Raw genomic sequence first — 14,183 nt, 5'->3', positions numbered from 1 at the left:
TGGTGTTAATCTGTGAAGCTTGAACAAACCGTGTAAGTATCATAATCTTGTGATGATACAGAGCTTAGTGTCTGCAGTGATTCAAAATCAAATTGAAAAATCCCATAGGCTTTTTGTCAAGAGAACGAGGGTGATGCTGACCACTGGGTTAGCCTGTAAAATACGTCATCCCTGCAGTACTCTATTAGCCTGCTTCCAGACCTCTTAATGACCAGCCACATCTCCTATTTATTGGAGGGTCTATCGAGGGACCCCTATGACCTTTAAGACTATACGTGGACTGGGTTTCCTGTTGTTTTGCTCACTCTGCACTCCCATTATATCCTCCTGGTCTTAGACCTACAGACCAAAATTATTGTGCAGTTTATGGTGGTGAAAACTAGCCATGCTCTCTGTGTGGGCAGAAGTGATTTATTGTGGGGAACCACACACAGACACACAGCACTATACAGAAACACTGGAATTCAACTGTAAAAGAGACAAAGAGAAACCTTTTTTAGCCCTCAATAAATCCTCACCTCCACTTACAGTGCAGCATTTGAAATCACGTGGAGGACTTCAATATCACCAACTCTGTGTATTTTTCTTATGACATGAAACACAGCTGATGCTAAATAAACAGTTAAGGCCTACTTCACTCCAGAAAACCATCCTAAATGCCCTAATTGTTCCACAAAAATAAGTCTTTCCATTGAATCATTGATTCAAATGGTTTCCAATGTTGTTGTTTTTTTAAATTGCTTGACAGACGTCTTTAATAACCAGAATATTATTTAAAGGTGCAATATGTAAGAATTGGAGTCTGAATTCAGCAGCATATAACCACAATAACCACTAACTGATGTTATCTGTAGGTAGCGTTAGCTACTTAGCTCAGTTAGCTGTGCAGCTAGCATCCCAGACTGGGAGCTTGGAGCACTGGAGGAGTGGTGGTGCTTACACCGCTAGCACAGGAGCTTTTTGACCAGGATGGGTGGGGCTAGCTGATTAGCAAGCTAATGTCAGTAGATGTCTCTCCAAAACAATACATAGATGTCAAAACTGCTGTTTCTTCACTTCATCTTCTTGATAATTTTAGTTACTTCTCAATCTTCTTCATGTTCTCAACTAAAAATCGTACACATTTAACCTTTAAGATAAGTATCACAAGTGATACTGTATTAAAAACAAGAGCTACCATCTCACTCCCACTGGCAGAATAAATTATTATTGAAATAACCAAGATAATCTAATGCTCTGCAGGTGATAGAGGGATAAATTAGGTGTGCATGTCCTCATCACTTGACCACTTGGATGACTGTTCCATCCTCGGAGTATTCGTTTGAGAGCAGTTAGACTGATAAATCCAGTTTCATCCAGGGTGCAGACAAACCATGACAGGGGGTCATCATCTGTATAAACAAATACTGTCTGGATTAACAGACAAGAAGCCAATCTGTCCCTCTAAATCAGTATTTGCAGCTTAGTGGTCTGGGGATCTGTTGTGAGGGTTAACAAACATGCTTACAATACACAATACAGTCACAAGCAATTATAAACTTCACACATGGAAAATTACAGCCACCAACAGGGTGTTAACTGTCCCGCCCACTTTATACCTGCACTGTATGCTAATACAGTGCAGCAGGAAGAATAAGAATACACCATCCTGGTGACACCCATACTCACTGGAGCACCAAATGAACTGAAAATAGTCTCACTCTTTTTTTTCTTCTAAAGAATGAAACAATGCCTGTTTTGAAAGATTTACTTTTAAAAAAAAATTTTTTTACAAGATTTGCATCTGGTTTTGGTCTTTTCATGGAATTTTGTTAAATATGTTCAGAATGACACTAGCCTTTCATCTTAAAACATTTTTTGTTTGTTTTTATCATTTGTGAACGGACCATTTACATTAAGGAACAACCTGATCAAAACGTCAATCTAAACTTGACAGAAATAACCTCAAACAAGAGCAGACATACAATCATAATTCATCATTCATCACCAAATAAAGGGTGAACCATGTGTGTTTTGAATTATGATAAAAATGTTAACAATCTGTGTATATTGTGTGTAATTGCTAAGAAGAACAATGCACATGTCTGTACCATTGTTTGTTCAAGTTTCCACTGGCGCAAGGCAGTTAAAGAGGAAACACTGTTGGTGGTATTTTACAAGCAGTGGGAAGAGCTGCAGCTGTCTGCTAATGCTAATTCTGCTATTGAATAGTAAAAGATGTTTACAGCAGTCAATCATTGCTCACTGAGGTGCAGCTATTAACACTCTGACCACAACAGCATACAGGCAGAATAACACTCTGACAAGGTTGATTTGTAAAGATTTTAAGAAATGTCAGACATATGCAATGTATGACAGCGAGATGCCTCTAGTTCTGTGTTTTCCACACACACACACACACACACACACACACACACACACACACAAAATGTTGTTTATAATCTATGGGTTTCCTTATAAAGATTTGCTGTGGGTCCATGCTCCATTTCATTCTCTCTCCCTCACTTTCTTTCTCTCTCTCTCTCTCTCTCTCTCTCTCTCTCTCTCTCTCTCTCTCCCTCCCCCACGCCCCCTGCACAACTTAAGATCCATTCCTGTATGGCACTCCACAACAATGCCATCTCAAAAGAACTCCAATTGCCTTGTGAACCTTAACTTCACCCCATCACCCCCTTTAACTCTGCCAACAAAGAATGCTGCTTAGGCTCAGATGGGAAGGCATTCAAACTCCATTTAACAACCACCAATCCACCATTACTCACATCATGTTCACATGTCCAAAACAGTTCAGTGTTGCATTATTACACCTGAAAGAACGAACGTTATAAAAACTTTTGACAAATACATACTAACAAATGAAAGATGTAAAGATCTGAGGCTGATGCTGATGATGAAATTCTGTCATCAAGAAAGCGGGTATTTTGAATTAAGAGCAGGGGACTGTGAGACCATCACAGCCCGCGGCGTCTTTTGACCATCCAACCTGACTGTTTGGACCAGGGAGGAAGAGAGTTGGAATAAGAGCCATGCTAGACTCAGAATAAGAGCCATGTTAATTCAGCTTGGTTTAAGGCTGCTCCTGGCTAATGTCTGGTCTTGGGAAAGGGAAATGGACAAAATGGGACAAAATAAAGTGAAATCAGAGGCCTGTCTCCATCACAACACTCAGATCAAGCTGGTACACTTGATGGGTAGAACGTGTTCTGAGCCGACAGAGCGGAGGACTACAGCTGGACGAGGAGAGGTGGACTCAAAAAATCAAAAGATGCACTACGTGTTTGTGAATATTTGTGTATAAATAACCGTATATATGTTCTGTAATTTGTGTAACATGAAGGAGTTTACAAACTTTCATTTCATTATGCAACCCTGTGTTGTATAATGATGAATAAATCCCCTTGTACCATGTACTACTGTATAAAATATTTCAATACTATTAGGTTTGAAATATCTTGTGTTCAAGTGGAGTCTTTGACTTTAAGCTGGAACACGAAAAAGTCAGATGAAAATTGAAGAGAAATGTGGCCTATAGGTTTTTTTGGGGAACCTTGTGCTTGACATAAGAGTTGGTCTACAGGAAAGGTCAGAGAGGTTCACCAAAGCCATTACAGGCACCCTCCTCTGGGGACCACGACTATCAGTAAACTGAATTTATTTGACATTTTATTTGATCTTTACACCAGGCACTTGTTTTACATCTATACACACTGGGTAGTCCACAGCCGGGACTGCCACTTGACTGAATGAATGTCGCTTAACGGGGGCATGTTACTTACCAAAGCCTTCCTTTGCAAATACAGGTTAAATGAAAAAATAAGTTTCACTATCTGACAGTCTGACAGTTAAAGCCATGACAAGAGGTTCTGATAACTACAGCAGCATGGTTCATGTCCCCCATGTGGAATTAGTGTGGATAGTGGGAGTCCCGGTAAGAGGATTCTGGCTTGTTCAAGTATCTTAAAGAGAAGCAGCACTAGATACAGGCCCAAATCCCTGAGGTTTCTCATTGAGAGAGAAATGCTGTTGCCTGACAGCGGCTCGCCAAAACAAATCTCTGTTGTGGCTTCACTAATTGCTCCGGCAGTCTCTAATACCTGATTATCACAATAAAGTGATTTACACGCCAACTGGAGCCTTCCTCACTACCTATGTGTGTGAGTGTCTTTGTTTTGCTCCAGCTTTTACTGAGATGTCATCCATGCATAACTGGAGTCTGCAACACTCTGTACCATACTTTGCTTCCAATAAAATAGGTGGCTGTTAAGCTAAATCCCTAAGGTCAACATGAGAATGTCTGTAGTTCAGACAACCAGCTGACCTCTCCTCTAATGATATTTTCTCTGTATGGTATAAAGAGATTGTCAGGCCTCAATCTGTTGTCCTGTCCTGCCCTCCTGTCTGCAGTAATCTTGATGAAGGACTAATAAGCCAGAGAGACAGCGTCTCCCAGCAGTGGCCCCCCAGTGGGCCCTACGACCTTCCAAAACATCCTGAGTTAACCCTTTATCACCCAAACCCTGTCTGAAGTATGCATGCTCAAATGCTCAAGTAATGAAAGGGATTTGAAGAAAGTTTGGAGGGATCAAAGCAAACGTCCTCCAGTAATATTTGGAAGATACATATAATAGTAAAACATTGCATTCCATTTATCCTTTGATATTGTGTCTGTCTGTCAGCTTAGGTCTGAAATTATTACCAGGAATTCACAGCAGGGGAGGGAGGACAGACTAGACACATATGTTTTCGTTGTTCTGCTGCAGAAGTTTTATTGTGTTATGAGTCTCTGCAGTTTGTGGCAGTTGTTTGTTACCTGTCATAATATAATGCTATATGTTTGAAATGCAAGATAACAAAAGTAAGAAATCACATACCTTTAAAAATGAAGGGAGCACTCAGTAGGTTCAAGGTTCATTTAACTGTCCTTCTACAACACAGGGTTGCACAACAAACTGCAAGTTGTAGTCCCTTTATGCTATACAAATAAACTTATTTTTATGGTGGAGTGTTGAGGATGAGTTCAGGAGTAGTAGTCTGGTGGTATGGCAGCAGATACTTCTGTATATTTTGTCAGATGGCAGCAGGGTGACCAGACTGTAGCTGGGGTGGGTGTTGTCTTTTAGTATCTTTGGGCTCTGTGCAGATGTCTCACTTCACTGATGTCACTGATGCTCTATCGATGGTACCAGTGATGTTTTGGGCGGTTTTAATCACCCGCTGTAGAGCCTTCCTGTCCTGGGCTGTGATGAACCATGCCAGTTTGACATGTGTCCAGTCAGGATGCTTTCTATTGCTCCTCTGTAAAAGTTGACATGAACTTAGCAGCAGAATTCGACCCTCTTAATTTTCGTTAAGAAGTAGAGCCTTTTCTGTGTTTTTTGTTTACCAGGGTTGTGATGTATGATCTCTGCGATGTTGATTCCCAGGAACCTAAAACTGTTCACCTGCTCCATCTCAGCTCCAATGATGTAGACAGGGGTGTGTGTCTTGCCTCCTTTTTTCTAAAATCAACAATCAGCTTGGTTTTGTTGATGTTGAGCAGTAGTTGACACTGTTCTCTGTGCACCACTCTGCAAGATCAATTGTTGATTTCATCCCGATATGAACTGTGATTGTTGTTGATAATGAGACAGATGATGGTGTTATCGTCCACACACTTGACAATAAAATTCTCTTGATGTCTAGGAGTGCAGTCAGGAGGGGGCTGAGCACACAGCCCTGGGGGGCTCCGGTGTGGAGCACAAAAGCCTGTGAAAACGGTTATAAGAACAGCACAATGTCTTTAGTAGCCATGTTTCCATCGACATATTGTGGACATTTTTAAGTATCACATTAAAAAAGGTTGATGTAAAAAGGAAAAACAGAAAACAGAAAAATAAAATTGGTTGGTTTTGCTTTTTTCAAAAAACAGTTAAACGCTTAATGGCTTAATGTATGATGGAAAAACCTTTTCTGAATAATTTCTGACGGAGTGAACATTTAACTCACATGACTGATTAGCTGTTTTTGCTCAGACTCAAACTTCTGCTCTGCTAAAACGATGAAAAATAGAGGCAGGTTAAAACTAGTCTCCTCATCACTCCACACAGAACTTCTTCACTTTAACACATGATAGAAACAGAAATGTCATATTTTTCACCGTTGGAAGGTGAAAACAGACAACTTTTCAACTCCGCCCCTCCTAGTATTTCCTCTGTTGGTGCTGCTGTCACAAAAACAGCGTTAGCAACATGGCTACCGCTAGCAGCCTGGCTACTGTCCAAAGCAAAAACAACCATAAGAATCCCAGTTTGACCTAGAAACCCTGATTTCGGTGCTGTGAAAAGGCAACGTAACACACTCAGTTGTATTAATAAGTAGGAAGATTTTGTTAATTGCTGATCTAGCAGAGAGAATGACGGTTTTGAACCATCTTAAGTCCCGCTGGTAAAAGGAAATACATATTAACGGGCGAACAGGCTTTGACACAACACCGGAGCGTTCTCCATCGAGTGAATGCCCGTCTGTTCACTATTGTTTTACCCCGATTTCTATCACTCTCCTTCTTCACCTTCTTTGCCTCCTCCATCAGCAGGGTTCATTTTCTTTTGCAGTGTAGATTTTCCACAGTTATTCCAGTTGCTCCACTATTACCTGGGGACAGTGACCAGGGAAAACAATGCTTCTTCCTGTTTTGGTTGAGCTATGGCAGACAAGCCCCCTTTGTGCCATAATGCAACCTTCATTTCTGTGGGAAAAGTCCAGCGAAGGCTGAACAGTGTCGTGAAAGCAAGGTTTATGGGGAACCAAACTGTATGCCGATGGGATCTTTTTTTTTTTGCCGCCATTACACAGTGTAATCAGTGTTTACTTCAGAGTTATAAGTTAAAGCAGAAAAGTTGTGTATTAGTTAGTTATTTAGTTAGTTGCTACAGGAGTATCAGCACCATCTACTGCTTATCTTAATGAACTAACACATCACATAATGGTATTGGAAGAAAACAAGCATTTACTCACATTTTCTTTAGCAGATAGTCGAAACGATTTAAAATTTGCAACACATTTGGAAGGAAATGTGGCTAGTGTATATCTCTGGAGGGAATTCTTGAAGTCTGAGAAAACAATCCTGATGATACAGTATTGTACTGTCCCTGTCTGTGTGTGAGCTAGGTGCGTGAACACAGACTCAACAGCAAGCCAAACTCGTTTTCACGAGCCAGGACGCGAGCGCCTTGCTCCTTTATTTCTCAATGTAGCAGGTGAAAAGCTAGTAAAACTGTAATAAACAGAATACAAAAGATACGTAAGAGCTTGCCTCACAAACACCGTCTTACATAAAACACACAATGAATCATTACACTTACAGACATTGCCGCCTTAGGTGGGGAGAACAAGATCCGTAGCGAAGTATCAGAAATATCTTGAGACATTAACGTGAAGCTAACGTGCTAGCGACGTTCTGGCAATTTCGGACTGGAGGCTCATGGGATCGTTCTGAAGTAAACAAAAAGTGCATGTCAAAATAAAAGCGCATGTCAAAATAAAAGCTCTTCTTTTTACTACCTGTGTCTCTTTTCATTGCAATAAACAGAATAATACATGAATTAAACTTATAGCAAGAAACAATGCAAACATTCCTTTCCTTTTAACCTGAGGACAGAACACTCCCCGTCTGGCATAATGCCACTACTTAACTTTTCTTTATTCAACACACATTTTCTTTATACTCTTTTTTTTTTTTTTTTTTTCAGTGCATGTCTTTTCAGTCTTTCTCAAGGAGGAGGATGACGTCCGAGATGGGCCGCAGATAAGTCTTTGAAGTGCCCTGAGATGCCGTCCGCACCTCAACTTTGCGGACTCGTCCATCACTGCTCGGAGAGGCCGATGTGACCAAAGCCATTGGCCACTCGTTCCTTGGTGCTTGAGTCTGTTTCAGCAGCACAACATCTCCAGGTTGTAGGTTGCGCTGATTTCTGTGCCACTTGCGTCTTGAGTGGAGAGTGCTTAAGTACTCAGTTCTCCAACGGCTCCAAAACTCGTTTGCCAGTGCTTGCACTTGTTTCCACTGACCTTTCAGGAGATCTTTACTGGTGAAGTCTCCAGGTGGAGCGTGTAGGCCTGGCTTTTGGGTCAGGAGCATAGCAAGGGACAGCAGAATGGGAGAGGAGGGGTCTGAAGAGATGGGAATCAGCGGCCGTGCGTTGATGATTGCTGATATCTCCGCCATCAAGGTACACAGGACCTCGTGCGTCAGGTGAGTATGCTTGTTTTGCAGAAGCATAGAGTCTAGTATTCTGCGTGTGACCCCAATCATACGTTCCCAAACTCCCCCCATGTGGGAGGCGTGTGGTGGATTGAACTCCCATGTGCAGTCTTTGCTATGGAGATAACTCAGGATTTCAGTCTGCTTTTCCTCAGGACGCTCCATGCCCAGCTCGGCACTGGCGGCTATGAAGTTCGTCCCCCTGTCTGATCTGAGCTGCTTTGCCGGGCCTCTGATGGCAAAGAATCTTCGCAATGCATTAATACAGCTTGTGGCATCCATTGACTCTATGACTTCAATGTGTACCCCCCTGGTGTTCATGCACGTAAACAGAATGGCCCACCTTTTGCTCTGCGCTGCACCTCCTCGAGTGCGTCGGGTCATCACTGTCCACGGTCCAAATACATCCAGCCCTACGTACGAGAAGGGTGGGGAGGTGTCGAGCCGCTCTGGAGGGAGGTCAGCCATTTTCTGCACTTCCAGCTTCCCTCTGAGCTTACGGCATGTCACACAATGATGAAGGGTAGAACTCACCAGTCTCTTGCCACCAACAATCCACAGTCCAGCTGCTCTGATAGCCCCTTCTGTGAACTGCCGCCCCTGGTGTTTCACTTCAGCATGATAGTGTTCTACAAGCAGCTTGGCTACATGGCTATGCTTAGGGAGGATGATTGGGTGTTTTACCTCAGAGTCAAGAGAAGCATGTCTGAGACGCCCTCCGACCCGCAGAAGGCCGTCGCTCATGTAGGGGTCAAGGGTCAAGAGCTGACTCGAATTAGAGACTTCTCTGTTTGCTTGAAGAGCAGCGTATTCGTCTGGATATGCATCTCTTTGAACAGTCTCTAGTATGAGCCTCTTGGCTGCTGCGCGCTCCTCAGGAGTGCGAGGCCCACTGCACTGATGCCAGCCTTTGCATGTGTGCTGTGGTGTGTCTGTTGTGTCTGACTTGTGCGAATGCACCTGATGTTTCAAGTAGGAAACGGCTCTCAGCAGGGACTTCCATGTGGAAAAGCGCTGGAATCTCTCAGAGGTAAGTCTCTTAGTTTCGAGGTGGGTAGCTAGAGCGGTCACCTGTGGTCTAACTTCCACATCTGTTTCAGGATCCATCAGCTCGAAGTCCTCACGTTTCTCCATCTCTGGAGGCTTGTAGAGGAAGTCGGGCCCTTTAAACCACATCGTGTCCATGAGCTGTGATGCTGCTACAGATCTGGTGGCTAAGTCCGCTGGGTTCTGTTCTGAAGGGACGTAATGCCACTGATCTGGAGACGTTGTCTGGCGTATACGATGCACACGATTGTGCACGTACACATAGAAGCGCTTAGAGTCATTACAGATGTATCCGAGGACCACCTTGCTGTCGCAGTAGAATTTAACAGCGTCTGGCTTGAAGTCCAGTTCGTCTAAGATCAGCTCTGCCATCTCAGTTGCCAGAACAGCTCCACAGAGCTCGAGGCGTGGGATCGTGGGTTCTGGCTGTGGTGACAGCTTAGCCTTTCCCAGCACAAATCCGACCTCACAATGGCCCTCTTCAGTGACAGCCCTCAAGTAGGCTACTGCCCCTATAGCCCAGTTCGAGGCATCAGAGAAAAGGCACAGTTCTGTGTATTTGGCTTTTGAGAGTGACATCTTTACATAACAGCGAGGGACATGGAGGTTACTCAGCTTCTCAAGTGAGGCTTTCCACTCTTCCCATCTGCTCACCTTGTCATCAGGTAGAGGAGTGTCCCAGTCCTGAACTCCACTGGACAGCTCTCGTAGCAACAGTCTGCCTCTGATGGTCACCGGCGCTGCCAGACCCAGGGGGTCAAAGATGCTGTTAATGACTGACAGCACCCCGCGTCGGGTATAAGGCTTGTCGGCGACGGCGACCTTGAAGGTGAACATGTCTGTGCTGATGTCCCAGCATAGGCCTAAGCTCCTCTGCGCAGGCAGGGTCTCGTCATCCAGGCCTAAGTCTTTGATGCCTGTGGCCAGTTCTTCAGGCTCGAAGGCTTTCATCACAGCGACGCTGTTTGAGGCGATTTTGTGCAGTTTCAAGTTGGACTCTGCGAGTGATGCACATGTTCGCTTCATCAGGTCGATGGCTGCTGACTCTGTGGGCAGGGATACGAGCCCGTCGTCCACGTAAAAGTGCCTATCAACAAACTGCTTAGTGTCTGCGCCGTACTTTGGCTCACCTCTCTGAGCAGCTCGTCGCAGGCCGTAGATGGCAACCGCCGGGGACGGGCTATTGCCAAAGACATGCACGCGCATGCGATGTTCTTGAATCTCTTTCGAGAAGTCATTGTCTTCATGCCACAGGAATCTCAGGTAGTCTCTGTGGTCGTGCCGCACCAGGAATCCATAAAACATCTGTTGGATATCGGCAGTGACTGCGATGAGGTCCTTCCTAAACCGTATCAGCACGCCCAGGAGAGAATTGTTTAGGTCAGGGCCTGTGAGCAGCACTGAGTTGAGGGAGACACCATGCTGTTGGGCGCTTGAGTCAAACACGACTCGTATCTGCCCTGGCTTTTGAGGATGGTAAACCCCGAAAATGGGCAGGTACCAGCATTCCTGTTTCTCTTGGACGGGCGGTGCCCTCTCTGCATGCTTGTTCTCGAACAACTTGTCCATGAAGGAGGAGAACTGCTGCTTCATCTCAGCATTCTTGTTCAGCGTGCGTCTTAAAGAATTGAGGCGGGACAGAGCTTGCTCTCTGTTGTTGGGGAGCGGAGGACGAGGAGACTTGAATGGCAGCGGAGCTACCCAGTTACTCTCTTCATCCTGACGGACTTCTTTTTCCATAATGCTCAGAAACAGTTCATCCTCAAAGGACATGGCACTCTTATTGTCATCGTCTGTTCTCTGGAAGACTGTGAGCCCGAGCTGTTCTTCGGCTGGCTTAGGCTTTGTCATGTGTGCAGAGTGGCCATACCTCTGCTCCCCGCCGTAGCTCAGTCTCTCTTTCACGCAGATGCTATTGTGGCAAGGAGTGAGGAGTGACGGACGTCCATTCTGGAGAATGTGGGTTCTGAAGGTGTTCACGGTTGGCTTGTGAGCGTTGTCAAGACACACTTCACCTATTATCACCCAGCCTAAATCTAGGCGCTGGGCAAAGGGTGCGTCGTGGGGCCCGTTGACCTGCTCTCTCACCTTGTGCACACGTATCATGTCTCTCCCTAGCAGGATCATCATCTGGGCGTCAGGATCCAGCTTGGGAATGTGCGGAGCGATGTGTCTGAGGTGAGGGTGTGCGAGGGCGACCTCTGGTGTCGGGACTTCAGACTTGTTGGTCAATATCTCATTGCACTCGATGAGTGGTGGGAGATCAAGGCACACACCTCCATTCACTGATTCTATTTGAAAGCCAACTGCTTTTCTTCCGGTCATTTCAGTCGTGCCGGCGCATGTTCTCATCAGATACGGTGACAGGCTGCTGTTGACCCCAAACAGCTGGAAGAATTCAGAGCGTGCCAAGGAGCGGTTACTTTGATCGTCGAGTATGACGTATATCTTGATGGCGCGTTCTGGTTGACCTTGAGGGAAGACGCGCGTCAGGCATACCTTTGAGCAGGAGCGTGGAAGACTGCTTAGGCCGCAGACCTTGGTGCACTGCGCTCTCACTTCCACGGGAACATTGGCTGGCTGTGCTTCTGCACCTTGCTGGGCAGACGACGGAGGTGGTGGCTGAGAGGTGTCAGGATGCATTGCAGAGCAGTGTCTTTCGCTCTCACACTCACCGCATTTCAGTATCGTCTGGCAGTCCTTGGCGAGGTGGTTTGGGGTACAGCATTTATAACAGCGTTTGTGTTCTTTAAGAATGTCTTTTCGTTCTTGCAGTGTTTTCATTCTGAATGACCTACATTTCTCTAACGGATGTGTTTTCTTATGCACAGGGCAATATCGAGCTGGATCAATGTCTTTCTTTTCAGTGTCTGTGGCGCTTGTGGTGTCTGCGTCAACGGTAGCAGACACATCTGTCTTGTGCACAGATACAGCAGTCTTGAATCCACTTTGCTTGAATGGAGTTCTCTCACCTTTGCTGTACGGCTGGCTGTTGTTTGACAGGGCGAAACTTGGGTCATTACGGGCCTTGGCCTGGCTGTCGATGAAGTCAACGAAGAACGAAAAGGGAGGAAAAGTCACTCTGTGTTGCTCTTTGAAGCGGGAGCCTGTGGTGAGCCACTTTTCCTGCAGGCCAGGGGGCAACTTCTCGACTATGGGCTTTATCCCACGAGGAGTATCGAGGTAGGCCAGCCCGGGGAGATAACCGTCGTCCTTAGCTGCCAGCAGCTCCATAAGAAGATCACTGAGTTCTCTCAGTTTTGCATTGTCTTTAGCAGACAGACGTGGAAAGCTATCCAGTCTTTTGAACAGCGCATTCTCCACCATCTCTGGCGTGCCGTAGCATTCCTGCAGTCTCTGCCAGGACAGATGGAGGGCAGCTCTGGGGTTAGCGACATGAACAGCGCGAATCCTTTTCACATGCTCCGATGACTCTTTACCCAGCCACTTCACGAGGAGGTCTAACTCTTCACTGTAGGTGAGCCCCAAGCCCTGTGTTGCATTGAAGAACGACGACTGCCATGCTCTGAAGTTCTCTGGTGAGTCGTCGAACTTGGTCAGGCCAGTGGTCACTAATTCTCTGCGCGCTAGGAACTTGGCGAAGTCTATCATGGGTGGAGAGTCGGGGCGAAGAGGAGGAGGCTGATCATGTTGTCTGTGCGGACTGTGTGACGGTTTTGAGGTGGGGGATTGTTCAGCTGCATGTGCGGGCTCATATGCTGAGGGTCTGAAATCTCTGAGTGGGGGCTTTACCTCTACAGTTCCAGGTGCTGACTGACATGGATGACTGTTCACTGTGTGCTGCATTTCATGGTGATACGGTAAGGCAGACGACTGTACGCTAATCTGTGACTGGCATTGCACATACTCTTCAGTGCGTTTTTGAATCACATGCGGCGGAACCACACTTCTTAGACTTTGTACATCTTCATTCCCCATAGCTACAGCTGCTTCTAAGACTTCAGCTTCGACCCGCGCTGCCTCTGCGTCCCTTTCATACGCCAATGCCTCCAAATCTGCTTCTAATGTAGCCTTTTGTAGATCTAGCTTAGCTCGCTCCTTTTTCATTTCTACCTGTCGCTTAGCATACGATACCTTGGTGAGCGCTGCTTCAGCTGTAGCTCTAGCTTTGGCGGCAGCCTCCATGACAGAAGATCTTGAAGAGGACGAGCGTTTTGAGCTGGCTCTTGAGTGGACCGAAGGCTTTGGAGACGATGGACGTGGCAGGCTTGCTTCAGACTTCGTTTCATCTCTGGTTTTCGATTCTGACGCCATGCTGGAGTTCTTGCGTTATCCGTTGCACCCACGCTGGTTGTCTTTTTACTGTACTGTCCCTGTCTGTGTGTGAGCTAGGTGCGTGAACACAGACTCAACAGCAAGCCAAACTCGTTTTCACGAGCCAGGACGCGAGCGCCTTGCTCCTTTATTTCTCAATGTAGCAGGTGAAAAGCTAGTAAAACTGTAATAAACAGAATACAAAAGATACGTAAGAGCTTGCCTCACAAACACCGTCTTACATAAAACACACAATGAATCATTACACTTACAGACATTGCCGCCTTAGGTGGGGAGAACAAGATCCGTAGCGAAGTATCAGAAATATCTTGAGACATTAACGTGAAGCTAACGTGCTAGCGACGTTCTGGCAATTTCGGACTGGAGGCTCATGGGATCGTTCTGAAGTAAACAAAAAGTGCATGTCAAAATAAAAGCACATGTCAAAATAAAAGCTCTTCTTTTTACTACCTGTGTCTCTTTTCATTGCAATAAACAGAATAATACATGAATTAAACTTATAGCAAGAAACAATGCAAACATTCCTTTCCTTTTAACCTGAGGACAGAACAAGTATGATGATCATAATAAGCTCAGCCCATAGGAACTTAAAGGGTATAGC

The sequence above is a fragment of the Pagrus major genome, chromosome 5 (assembly GCF_040436345.1).
Source record: "Pagrus major chromosome 5, Pma_NU_1.0".
Lineage (NCBI taxonomy): Eukaryota > Metazoa > Chordata > Actinopteri > Spariformes > Sparidae > Pagrus > Pagrus major.
The sequence above is the reverse complement of the archived record's forward strand: the minus strand, read 5'-3'. Positions refer to the sequence as shown.